Source organism: Vipera berus, assembly GCF_964194415.1.
Source record: "Vipera berus genome assembly, chromosome: 8".
Lineage (NCBI taxonomy): Eukaryota > Metazoa > Chordata > Lepidosauria > Squamata > Viperidae > Vipera > Vipera berus.
In genome coordinates, this window is record NC_138211.1 from 4,814,573 (window position 1) to 4,828,682 (window position 14,110).

Here is a 14,110-nt window from a genome sequence, read left to right on the forward strand (position 1 = left end):
AATTTCTAGAAAGCCAAACTCAGCAGGTGATCTGTTGGTTCCCAGATCTTGAAACATTGAAAATTTCCCACAACCCTCTAAAGAAAAATGTTGATTTGTCATTATTTAATGGTACCTGGAAACCTAACATCTCAGGTAACCATCTCCGTTTAGCTGAGAACAAGCTCAGCCTTCTGGAAGAGTTGAGTGGTTGGTCAAGAGCTCAACCAAATCAGCTTCCTTTTGAGGAACAGGAATCTGGTCATCTGAAGATCCACAAGCAGTTAAACCTAGCATAGAATTAATTTACCATTTCAATTCATGCAGAGAGAAAGAAAAAAAAAACCTAGTATTTTCACTAGAGGATGGTAATCATAGTGAAGCCATCCAAGCAAAATGCAAGGTTTTTTGGAAAAGGAACTGACCTAAATTTCACTTTTGTTGTTGTTCAATTGCTAAGTCATGTCCGATTCTTTGCAACTCTATGGACCATAGCACACTAGCCCCCACCCCCACCCCATCTTCCACTGTCTCCTGATATTTACCCAAATTCATGTTTATTGCATTGCTGACACTATCTAGCTGTCTCATCATGACAGACAGATAGACAGACAAACATAGACAGACATATACACACAAACAAACATTCACCAAAGTTTCTCCCAAGGTCACATCCACTAGAATCATCTATGCTAGGATTTATAGACCACGACAGCTTGAAGGATTCCAACAGTTTGCCAAAGCTGATCCAAAGATTCTCAGCCAGATTAAGGTAGAGACCGTCCTCCTTACTGCTATTCTATGGGAGACTGCCTCTGCAATTAGCCCGGTTAACCAATCGATCTTCCCTAATTTATTCCATCTCCTTTAAAATCTTTTAGAACAATCAGTAGTCCTACCCAATTTAATATTGTTCAGGTCCAGCAGCATCTCACAGAGTTAAAGAAAATCAACTCTTAGGAGAGCCCAGCCCTTAGGGATGCCGCCATATGTTTTGGTTGCTGACATTTTCCTGCAGAAAGAAGAAGAAAAAAGAGGAACAGGATTGTGGAGCAGAGGGAAGAGTCAAGACTTCTGTTCCAGGATCCTGTTTGCCTTTCTGTTCTGTCCTCAGTGATTTGTGACTTTCCATCCAGAAGCCCGGAATTGCTTCATCTCTGCCTTCAATTGAGTTTCAAGGAAATGAACCGTAACCAGGCGTAGAGCAGAAGAGCGATTAATTCTAAATGGATAAGAATCACATCTGTCTCCTTAAGCCAATAGGAAAGGGGTGAAGAGTCTACTCAGAGAATCGGCTAAATATTCACTTTTTTACACTGTAAACCAGGGGCACATTGGCTGGCTGGGGAATTCTGGGAGCTGAAGTCTACAGGTCTTAAAGTTGCCAAGGTTGGACACTCCTATGATCAACTAAAGTGTTCATGGTCACAGGGAAAGGTACTTGCTGATAGGAAACCTAGCTTCACAATCCCTGGAACAGGATGAGATGGCTCTCTTTTTGGGGGGACTGGTCCACTTCAAACAACCAGTGAGGATTCCATGTTTAACATCCTGACATGAGTAGAACAATCCTCAAAAGCCAGTCAACACCGCCCATCACAATTCTGCAAATCAGGGCTGGAGATTCCTGATTCTTGCAGGGGATTTTGATATTTTGCATCTCCTATTAGTTCTTATATCAAACTCCATAGGGGAGATCTCTCTCCCCTGTTTTGCTTTTCTTCTAGTACAACCTGGTTAATATTCTACATATACCTGCGTTGGGAAGAAGCCCACAAATGCATAGGTTTTGCTGGCAACAGCCTATATGCCTTTCTCCCTCAGTGGTCAATAAGCTGTCTAAATTTCCCAGTCTTGCACACAGGAAGGAGGGAGTCAGCTGTCTATCAAATCTCCTCTCTGATTGTCAGAGGCAGACACAGGTGATGCCAGCGTGGTTAGCCAAGGGGCTGCCTTTCTTTAAAGCAAACCCAAAGTTTGTCACTGAATGAAAAGGATTCCAAAACAACGCAAGCTGTAGCAGATGTTCCCTTGAAAACTGGCAACTCTCCCAAGTCTTCCTGAGTGATAGAGTTTGATAATGCAATTTGCATGGGCTGTTGATATCTAATGACTGGGCCCCTGGAAAAAGCTGGCATGGATTTCCCTGGATGCCTTGGAGCCAGGCGGAAGGCATTGGGTCATTTCAGGTTACGGAGGGAAAGGATCTTGGAAAAAAATCAGAAGCAGCAGGCAACTGAAAATAGAATCTCACAACTTTGGACTTTAATGCCAGCTGGAGTTGCATCATCAATATTCTGGGAGATGCATGCAAACCTCACGTACTCCAACAACTGAACTCCTGCAAAGCAAGGATGAAAAAAAATTGGACTTGTTCCTCAGATCTCTCCCCAAAGCCCCTGCTGAATGCTATATTTCAAAAGAGAGAAAGGGGACATTATGAAGGACACGGGGAGTGATTAATTTAATCCATGTGCTTAAATAAAAAAGGGAACTAAATCCAGTTCAGTTTCATCCTCGTCCCACTTAGTTTTGAGGAGGGGGACCTGCTGCACACCCCTCAAAAGTCAAGTGTGGTTTCCCCCCCCCTAGAAAAGAGTCCAAATATAGGGAGAATGTACCTTCTATCTCCAGCCAATTAAAATTGAGGTTCTAAAGGAAAGAAAGTATGGACCAGAGAATGCTGGCTGGGAAATCTAGCAGATGCAATCCAAACATTTCTGGAAGGTCCAAGATTGAAAAGGCTGGGCTACTAGGATTTTGTATCTGGCTTCCATCTTTTTAGATATCTTCCTGGTCAAGGGCAGATCCCTATCCTTGAAGGGGCTTCAGCAAGAGTGTATAGGCCAAGCGAATAGCTATAAGTGCATTGTGTAATATTTCAGGGCCCGTTCATCAGCCAAATTTGTTCATTGAGAAAGAGGGTTGCGTGAACTCTGAAATCGAAATGGCCTGGCTTTTGTTTGTGCATCTCTGATTGCTTCCTCCAAGCATTGCATGCACAGTCAAGAAAGTCAAATGAGGCACCCAGGTGGCATTGTTCAGCTCTCATTTTGGGAGGCAATTTACTGTAGGTTTAGTTCTAGGCTTTTTTTTCCAGTCATAAGAATGTAATATGTAGAAACTGGGCTGTGATTTGCTAGCTTCATGCAAGAAAGGAGATGGTTAAATTAATATAGAGCATTTTTCCACCTGGAGTTGTAAATATGAAAGCCCACCCCCCCAACAAAAAAAATCTGCATAATTTTCTAGTTCCACTTGTCCCAACTGACTTTCATGCCTAAGGCAGGACTAGGACTCACCATCTCCTGGTGATTGGCCCAAAGTCACTCAGCCATCTTTCGTGCCTAAGGCAGGACTAGAACTCACTGTCTCCTGGTGATTGGCCCAAAGTCACCCAGCCATCTTTCATGCCTAAGGCAGGACTAGAACTCACCATCTCCTGGTTTCCAGCCCAATGCCTTAACCCCTGCACCAATCTGGTTGCTCCCCTCCCATCCAGAGGTGTAGGAATTAAGGCAAAGTTAGCATAAGGATGACCTTTTCCTTGTCTATATTCCATTCCTTAGAGTGATAGCCAGTTTTGACAAGCTGGTGAGGCCTTTCCTCATTCTGGAAATTTCTCTCCCATCCTCACGATCCATTTGCAGTACAGGCATGTATTTCCAGACGTCATTAATAAAAGTCTCTTACGCGTGCATGATTAATTTAATAATTCATTTGATATATCTGTGAGAGGATTAGCAATTCTGACTGGCTGTTGTTCACCGTCCAGGTTGATAATCTCAGAGAGTGAAGTCTTTCTTCTCCTCCACTTGTCAGGTGAAGCAACGGGAATTTAGTTGACGTACCTGCCTGCAGTTGTCCATTTAATGATCCATGAAAACATACAGAAAAACATGAGAGTCCCCTTTGTAATTGAATGCAGGGCAATGAAACATCTTGTAAACCCGTGCAGTGCCGCACATTTGTAATTCAGGACCCGTTTGTGCAATTGGCACAACGGCAGGGGCGACGTTTTCTTTTGATTGCAAAAGAAAAGGTGACGGCTCTGAGCTGGAAAGTTCAAATATTGCTTCTCCAACCAAAGCAATAAAATGTACCCAAACACAATATTAACTCCAAGTTTTTTGGGTTTGTGTTTTTTTGTCCAGATGGACATGAGTTGTTGCTTATTTGGAGAAGCACTGAAAGGCCAATAGATGCAGAAGAAGAGCAGGCAAAGCTGGGAGGGTGGAAGAGTTAAGCAAGTCAGCAGCCTAGAGTTAAGCAAGTCAGCAGCCAAGTCTAATCACTCTTGAATTTTGTTGACCCTTATCTGGCACCAATTTAGTACTGAACTTTAATTGGCTAGATTCTCGTGCATAGGCTTCAGCAGTTAATTTTCCTAACTGCAACCTCACGTATGGTCCAGTTTCTCTGCTCCTGACACAACCCAGTTCATGCTTGCCACACCTTTAAGGCGCTTAAAGGTCCTGCATGTATCTTATGTGATGTTGTAATGTACAGTAGTGGCCACAATTGTGGAAACCTTTTGGGAAAAGTGTACAGTAGAAATGCCACCTTTGGTTAAGTTTCCACCAATTTTTCTTCTAATTTCTTTATAACTGTAGCCTTGTTCGCTTAATAATACTATTTTACATCGCTTTCTGGGCGAGCAGTCAACTCTTTGCACCATTACTTTAATTTTATTACATTTTACAAGCTCACTAAATGAAAGAACACACAAAAAAACCCAAACCAACTAGATAGCGATCACATAACACACTGACAAATGTCCTCCTCTCAGCTTCAATACCTGACATCAATAACGGAATCCTACTGTGATCTGATTGGCTCATTGCCAAGACAAGAGGAAGCCTGATTGGCTCTCTAAACACTCATGCTCATTGGCTACAATCAGATGAAGGAAAGCTACCTGATATCAACCTAAGGAAGCTATGATTCCTTTTTCTGGTTATTTGGCTATAACTTTTCATAGAATACAGTACAGATAATTGAACAAGCTTTGTTGCATTACATTCTTGATTAAATTATCTTTCCATTGATATATAATTTTACGGTACTACTCCCCAAAAAAAAGTGGCGTTATTAGCCATCAAACCTCAAAAATACACTTTTCCCAAATGGTTTCCACAATTTTGGCCACTACTGTAATGGTCTCTGGGAAGGACCTTGGGAGACCAAAGGAAGAGCTCCTGGATGGACAACCAGTGTGGAAACATATCTCAGCCCAGAGAAGGAAAAGAGGTGTGAGAAACATCCCAGAGTTTAGTTATCAAGCGAATAAGAGGAAAAGAAGTGAGGAATTCTTGCAGGATTCTGTTAATGTAACCTTATAATACAAATACAGTTAGTATTCCTGTTGAACCTTCTCTCTGGATTACCCTGCAGAGCTAAAAGGTGAAGAAGGGAATGAGATTTCGTGTTTGGAAACAGTCTGACTCACGCTATAGAGCAGTATCTCCCAAACTTGTCAACTTTAAGCTGTGTGGACTTCAACTCCCAGAATTACCAGGCCAGCATGGGGAATTCTGGGAGTTGAAGTCCATACAGCTTAAAGTTGACAAGTTTGGGAGAACACTGTTATAGACGGACATGAGGCTGGTCAGAATCATGTCCTCTGACGTGAGGATCAGACCCCGAGCATTTAAATTTCTTTTTTTAACTGGGCCGGTTTTGGGATTTTGTTCATTTTCCCTGCTACCAAATTGTGCCAGGCGGAAGCAGGATGTTAAGCCTTGGCTGTAACGGATGGTCTCCGTAAATGTTTAATAGTCTTGGCCTCTGGCAGTGCTAAAATAGAATTCACAGCTTCAGATTTTTAATTGGGGAACTTTTTCCATTATAGGTCAAGCATCTTTGCAAAGAAAGGTGCATTTGCAAAGGCTAAGCTCTCTGTTAAAATATACACGCTTAACGCTCTCCAGCTTTTCGCTGGAATACCAGATGTGGTAGCTGCTCAGGCCCCAGGTGCTTTTGCCCAGGGCTGGGCTAAAAATATCAGGCTGATGCTCAAGCACCCGGGCTGAAATTCCTGATTTCCTTGGTGCCTCCAGCACACCCTGAAGGGGTAGAGAAGTCTATAGAATCTGTAAGTGACACCAGGAGAGAAAGTGGGGTTGGCAGCTCTCCATATTATGGGAAGAAAGAACTTACTCTTGGGGGGAGAAATGGAGTTTTAGGGGTGTCTGTGACTTTTTGTACCATCTTTGGCTCAAACCAGCAACAATGAAGAAGAGGGCGACTTTTCTCTGTTTTGACCAAAAAAAAAAAATCCCCACAAACCCATGAAAGCTAAAATTATGGCTTACGAAGGCGAGTAGAAGAAACACACAACTTGTATTTTGAGTGTGCAAAGTTAAACTTCTCCTTACTGTCATTCTTCAGAGGGCTAAGACATAGCAATGTGCTAGTTTCCTGATAAGCACATCTTCACTCTTCTTCTTCTTCTTCTTCTTCTTCTTCTTCTTCTTCTTCTTCTTCTTCTTCTTCTTCTTCTTCTTCTTCTTCTTCTTCTTCTTCTTCTTCTCCTTCTCCTTCTCCTTCTCCTTCTCCTTCTCCTTCTCCTTCTCCTCCTCAACCTCCTCCTCCTCCTCTTTTTCTTTTTTGACTCCTAGCTCCAGGGAAGTCCTTGTCACATCCTTTATTCCAGAGGTCCTAGAAGGGGAATGCTAGTTTTACAGCCTTGCAGCTCAGTAGCCAGAGGGGGAAAAAAACTGGGATGAAATTGACCAGGATTTTCTCTCTTCGGCACAAAGGGGAATCCTGGGTCTAGTTCCTTCTTCCTTTCCATTTAGTATGGAGCAGAGCCGACATGACATGTTTGTCACTGCCGTCAAATTTGGCTAGGGCACAAAGACAAATCCAAACAAATTCCGATTCTGGATTTGCACTCGGAGAGCTTTTCCTGAGTTCCAGCACCACAGAGAGATCCTCACATGACTGCACATCAAACATCAGCATGGCTGGCCTTTTTATTTATTTTATTTTTTATTTTAATCCCATTTATATCCCACCCTTCTCCGAAGACTCAGGGCGGCTTACAATTTAAGCACAAACCAATGTGCTTAGCAATAGCCTTCATTCTATGTATATGCCTGCTTATTAGGGCTTTCCTCCCCCCCCCAAGCGGCATTATTACAAAGTCAGCTTATTGCCCCCAACAATCTGGGTCCTCATTTTACCTACCTCGGAAGGATGGAAGGCTGAGTCAACCTTGAGCCTGGTGGGATGCGAACCTGCACTAATTGCAGGCAGCTGGTGTTACAATCCCAGGCATGCTGCAGCTTTCCTGCAGTGCCTACACGCAGCTGTATGAATTTTGTTCTTTTGCGACCTCTCATCTTTCCTCTTCCTTTCCCAAAGTAAGACTACGTGAAGAACTGCAGCTAAGCCAAAACCAATCAGGATTTTGGGGAGCTTGTGAGCAACCAGCCAAGGCTTCAGGCAAACTATTATTCAGGCACATTAAGTAGATGATAAGGTTGAGATTTGCAGGGTTATTAATTCACATCTATCATCACAACGGAGCTGTAAAATGAGCCATTAATATTGGAACCTAAGTAAAAGGAATGCCACCAACTGATCAGCAAAAAGAATAGCAGGATTTTGGGATCCACCCAAAGGAAAACAGCAACTGAGGTTTTTTTTTTTACAATAACACCTCTTGCCAAGTTAAAGATTTACTGTAGAGATACTACATGCTAAACTTGGCTAAGAATAGCTTGGTCCAAGCTATCAGTTAGTCCATACTTCAGTGCATTATGCAGGCTCAGAAAACAGATCCATCAAATAAGTTGTGGGAAGACAGCCATAATATATGAAAAGCGGTTGCAGGATTTGGGTTCGGCTGGTCTAGAGAAAAGGAGGAGTACAGGTGACATGATAGCAATGTTCCAGTATTTGAGGGGCTGCCACAAAGAAGAGGGGGTCAAGCTATTCTCCAAAGCACCTGAAGGTAGGACAAGAAGCAACGGATGGAAACTCATCAAGGAGAGAAGCAACCTAGAACTAAGGAGAAACTTTATGACAGTGACAATAATTAACCAGTGGAACAACCTGCCTCCAGAAGTGGTGAATGCTCCAACACTGGAAGTTTTTAAGAAGAGACTGGACAGCCATTTGTCTGAAATGGTGTAGGCTCTCCTGCTTGAGCAGGGGTTGGACTAGAAGACCTCCAAGGTCCCTTCCAGCTCTATTCTATTTTGTTTGTGCAGAAACAAAAGTTATTTGGAAAGCCTTCTCACTTTCCAATACCACAATCAATTTCATATGCCTCTCTGTCGTAGAGATGGATAAATCCATATTTTTCCCGTTCCTCTGATGTTCAGTTGTTTCCATTATAGCTTTACATTGTTCCATTTCTGCATCTGTAGCCAAAGTTTCTTTTGAAAATTCAAATGAAAACACACAGGCATTTACACATTTGTACAAGCAAATTTCTACAATGCAAAGCTCCTTTTAATGCAATTTTCCCCAAGTTATGTTTTTTTTATGTAACATTTCCCTAATGGATATATTTTTCTGTGCCCAAATTAATGGAAGAACTGCACTACAAAACTAGGAGAACTGTGAATTCAGAATGTTTAGCTTATTTGTAAATTGTATTACCCTTTTTTTTAATACTTTGAACTTGGGGATTGCAAAATAGATTAGCATTCATTAAAATGCAAAATGGATCCATTTTAATTCAGGAAGTGCTGCTTTGTCTTGAAATTTCAAAACATTTGGGCATTCACGATGGCTTGAACTGAGCATCTGATGAACCCACCCCTTTCCGGAGGCAAATGATAATTTTTTTATTCAAACTTGCCTCAAAATCCCTGAAGTCTAGTTTTTTTATGATTCTTTCATTGTAAGGAGTGAAGCTGAGAAAATCTGTCGTGGAAGGCCTGGAAAACCATTTTCAACTAAAGCAAACAAACCTGTCAGTCATGAAAGATCAGGTTCCCATGTGAAGATCCAATTAAACTGGTTTATTGCTAAAGATTTATGCATAGGAATCTACTCAACTAATGTTTAGCACATGCCTGGAGTTAGATAAGGGTCAACGGAATTCAAAGGAAGTTGTACTCAGTTGGCTTGTGGCTACGTAGGGCTTCTAGGCTGATCCCCCTGTTAACCCCAACCCCAGGTTCTGTCACTACTTTTTGTACAAAACCTAAATTCATATCCCATGCTTCACTAGGTCAGTTGCAAAACTGGAAGCTTCAATCACTCAACGTGCTTGGTCAATGTTAGGCTTGTTTAATTGTGTGTCTCTGTGTGTGTCAACCCAACTTGTTAGTTTCTGATGCAATGTACTTTGCAAATTCAGGACGTGGACTAATTCAGTAACCAAGTTTTAAGTGTGCATATAAACTCAGCCAACATGCATTAGCTTAAGGAAGATCTGGATATTATTCATCTGTGATGGAAAGGTCCTTGATTTCTCACAAAAGTCATAGGTTTTGTTTCTTGCCCTGTTGTTACATCCTTCCTCTGGTCTGAGCTGACAACCACAGAGCCTTGGCTGAGCATGGATTTGTTGCAACATTCCCAAGCCTTCAACCCATTTAACCTCAACAATTTATCTTTTAATAACCCTGCCAACATTATTTCTCATCTCTGCTTCCTGTGGTGTTCTCAGCTCACACTTCGCTCATCAATCCCTTTCTTGTCTCACCACCTTATTCTCATGACAACACCGTAATAGAACGAGATACCCTGTGCGGCAATTATTAACTGATGGTGGAGGTTGAAAGGATCCTTGATTCATGCAAATGTACAAAATGTTTGACAAGAGTCAGCTTTGTCCTAAGAGCCTGAATTAAGGAGGTGCTCAATTTCCCCACTGAAGGGAGGGGTGTGTGTCTTCAGGACCTTCTTTTGTTCTGTCAATATCTTGAAGTTACTTTTCTTAAGGGGAAGACTTGAAAGCTTCTGTAGACCAATTTGCTTGCCAACTTTGCCCAGGGTCAGGTTTCTCATAGGCTGCAGTCAGGGTCTCCATATCAAAACACAAACACACACACGCACACACACTCACACACACAAACACACACAATGCTTAAGACACACCTGAGAGGATGCATGGGCTGGAAACATGGGCAAGATGTCTCAAGTAGGCTGAAGAGCAGATAGACAAGGATGGAAGAAAGATTGCATTTCTACTTAAAGTATTTGTCATGTCTGGCTTTTATAAGACCTGATATGTGTTCATTGGACTGTGAAATTAGTTAACTTTCTTCAGATTATGGGCTCAGCTGACAATTCTTAGGATAGTACTACAGTTTAAAGATAATGTTTGGCTGGGTAATTGAAGGTCTGGAGCACCGGTGGGACAATAAGAAAGACATGACAGAATAGAATAGAATAGACTTCTTTATTGGCCAAGTGTGATTGGACACACAAGGAATTTGTCTCTGGGGCATGAGCTCTCAGTGTACATACGAGCCACAAGTGATAAATCATGATCATCATCATCATAAAAAATACATTCATCATAAAACATAAGATACAACACTTGGTGACAGTCACCGGATACTAAATAAGCAAACAACATAAATCATACTAGGATACTAAATAAAACAAATAATATAAATCGTAAGATATAAGCAACAAAGTTTTAGTCATAAGATAAGGAGATAGGTAAAAGGAAAGATGAGAAGAAGAACAGTAACACAACTTTACTAGGTAGTTTGACAGAGTCGTGGAAATTAGTTGTTTAGCAGGGTGATGACACGGGGGGAAAAAACTCTCCTTGCATCTAGTTGTTCTGGCCTGCAATGCCCTACACAGCGTCGTTTTGAGGGAAGAAGTTGAAACAGTTTGTGTCCAGGATATGATGGATCTGTAGATATTTGAAAAGGCACATCAGGACTTGACAGCCTAAATCCAGTCCTGCAGTGCTGGGGATAACTCTTACATCAGGGGTGTCAAACTCAATTTCACTGAGGGCCGCATCAGCATTGCGGTTGCCCTCAGGGGGCTGGGTGGGTGTGGCCAGGGTGGGCATGGCCTACTGGGTGGGCGTGGCTAGAGTGCCTATGGCCTACTGGGTGGGCGTGGCCAGCTCTACATCGTTCGCATCAAGGGTGCCTATGGGGGCCTGGGCAGGAGTGGGACAGATCTGAGGGTCTCTGGCAGGCGGAGGGTCTCTGGGCCAGGGCCAAGGCAGTGGGGGCCGTTCCCTCACTGTTTCCAGGATGGCTTCGTGGGCCGCATGAAACCACTTCGCGGGCCGGATCCAGCCCCCGGGCCTTGTGTTTGACATGTCTGTCTTACATCCTTAGACACAGCTTGACTTATAAATCTCTAGTGTGTTTTCAATGAATCCATTCAATGGTCGGGATGCCCACAACTCTCATCTCATTTCGCGTAGACTGAAAACCATTGTTGTTCAGTGAAACCCTTCAGATGTTTCTTTTATGCTTCTGCCCTGGATTCAAAATTCTGCTCTAAGCAAAAATGCCCCGATGGTGCATATAGCCGAACCCTCCTTCTGCCCTGATAGAAAACCACAGTCTGTTCCCTCCAAAGCATGTTTCTAGAATTAATCTTTGGGGTTATGACGTCACTTGTATTTCCACAAACCCGCCTGTCAGGATTAGGAGACCCAGGAGAAGGAAGCATTTCTGATTGTCATTTCACAGCCGTAAAATGGGTGCATTCGCAACTAAGTATAAATACCTTCAGGTTGCGATGCTTCTGAGGCAATCCACTTTTGGGGAAAAAAAATATAAAAAAATTAAAGCACTTAATGCTTGCTGTGCAATTACTGGAAAGATGAAGGGGGTGGCAAGTATGGTGCTTATGTACCTGTCTGAAATAATGATGTCTTGTTATTGGTTAAGTGCCTTTACCAAGCAGAAAACAATATTTCACTTTCTCTCCAGAGATGAGATAATGGAAAGAGGGTTGGGCAGGGCTGCTGAAGGTTAAGGAATCCAAGTAGCTTCCCAGGGCAGGAAACTCGACACAGACATCTGGGACAGATGACTCTCCTGCATGGGTTTGAAAACTCTGAAGGACAAGTTGCTCACCGTCACTCTGGGTCATTATTTCTGATGTGAAGCAATAGCAATAGCACTTAGACTTATATACCGCTTCACGGTGCTTTACCGCCCTCTCTAAGCAGTTTAGAGTCGGCCTATTTCCCCCAATCATCTGGGTCCTCATTTTAACGATCTCAGAAGGATGGAAAGCTGAGTCAACCTTGAGCCGGTCAGGATCGAACTTCTGGCAGTGTGCAGAGTCAGCCTGCAATACTGCCTTCTAACCACTGCGCCACTAAGGTTCTAACCACTGCGCCACTAAGGATAGCAATAGCACTTAGACTTATATACCGCTTCACAGTGCTTTGCAGCCCTCTCTAAGCAGTTTAGAGTCGGCATATTGCCCCCAACCATCTTGGTCCTCATTTGACTGACCTCAGAAGGATGGAAAGTTGAGTTAATTTTAAAAGGGTCAGGATCGAACTGCTGGCAATCAGCAGAGTTAGCCTGCAATGCTGCATTCTAACCACTGTGTCATCACAGCTCCTGTAGCTGATTTTAGGATGTGCTTCTCAGTCTCTAACCCAAAAGACATGTAGTGTTTCTTCTAAGCTGAGTTCTTTATTGCTTCAGCCCTACAGACAAAATCTTGCTAGGCTGAGGGCTCTACTGTCTGCATCTATGATATATAAGTAGTCCTCAATGGTTTTTTTCCTAAGCATGAGTTTTTGTCCCATTGGTGCAGTGGTTAAAACGCAGTATTGCAGGCTAATTTTTGCTCACTGCCAGCAGTTCAATTCTGACCGGCTCAAGATTGATTCAGCCTTTCATCGTTCCAAGGTTGGTAAAATGAGGACCCCGATTGTTGGGGGCAATATACGCTGACTCCCTAAAGCGCTTAAAGAGGGCTATAAAGTCCTGTAAGTCTAAGTACTATTGCTATTAACAACCTTCCCTGCCATTGTTTTTAAGAGAATCACTGCAGTCGTTAAGTTAGTAAGACAATTGTTAAGTGACTTTGCTTGTCAGAAGGCAGCAAAAGGGGATCCCATGATCCCAAGGCACTGCAAGCATCATAACTACAAACCAATTGCCAAGCATTCGAAGTTTGATCCTGTGATCAAGGGGATGGTACAACAGTCATGTGTGAGAAAACCGGTCATCAACTACTAAGGAGGAGTCTAATACAGGAATCTCCCCAGATTGGCAGCTTTTCCCTGGGAAACATTAGAGAAGGCTCAGGGGCATTCAGGAATTGTCAGACTTTGCCCACTTGTGTTTACGTAGTGACTCTACACGATCCTTTCTTTCAACTGGGACAGTTGTTTTCCAATAGAGATGGATCCAACCAAACCAAATTGGGGGAAATTTACTTTTTATTGTTTTTTCTAGTTTTGCAATCAAGTACTTCATAGACAATGTGTTGTCCGGGTCCGTTAGTAGTTCAGTGGTCTATATTATATATATAGCCCTACATGGCAGGGGGCCGGAGTACCTCAGGGAACACCTGCTGCCGGCATCAATCTCCCTGCGCCCTGTGCGTTCCCACAGAGAGGGCCTCCTCAGGGTGCCTCCGGTCAGAGAATGCCGGCTGGTGGCCCCCAGGGGGAGGGCGTTCTCTGTGGGCGCTCCGGAACTATGGAATCAGTTACCAGTTGAGCTCCGGACGGCGCCCGATCTTCACTCCTTTCGTCGCGATCTCAAGACGTTTTTGTTTGTACAAGCCGGCCTAGCCTGATGGGGGATTGGTGGGGTTTTTTTTATTTTTGTATTCTTAATATTATCTTTGGGGTTTTATAATTGTAATATATTAATTGTTTTAAAATCGGGCAATTATTTAATTTCCTTTTAATATTTGTAACTCTGTATTTTATTCTTGCCCTGTGAACCGCCCTGAGTCCTCAGGGAGAAGGGCGGTATAGAAATATTATTAAATTAAATTAAATTAAATTAAATTAAATTAAATTAACTTCTTCAGTCTAGATCCATTATTGCACCATCACATCTTTCTTCTCTTTCTTCCGGTAGTACCTGTTCTCCCACACTAGGCAAATACAATTCTTGTTGTTATTAGTAACTATACAATTGAATACCAACATCTTTGTTACATTTTTCTCATGATATCAATAATGTCAGTTTGGGATTACTTTTCT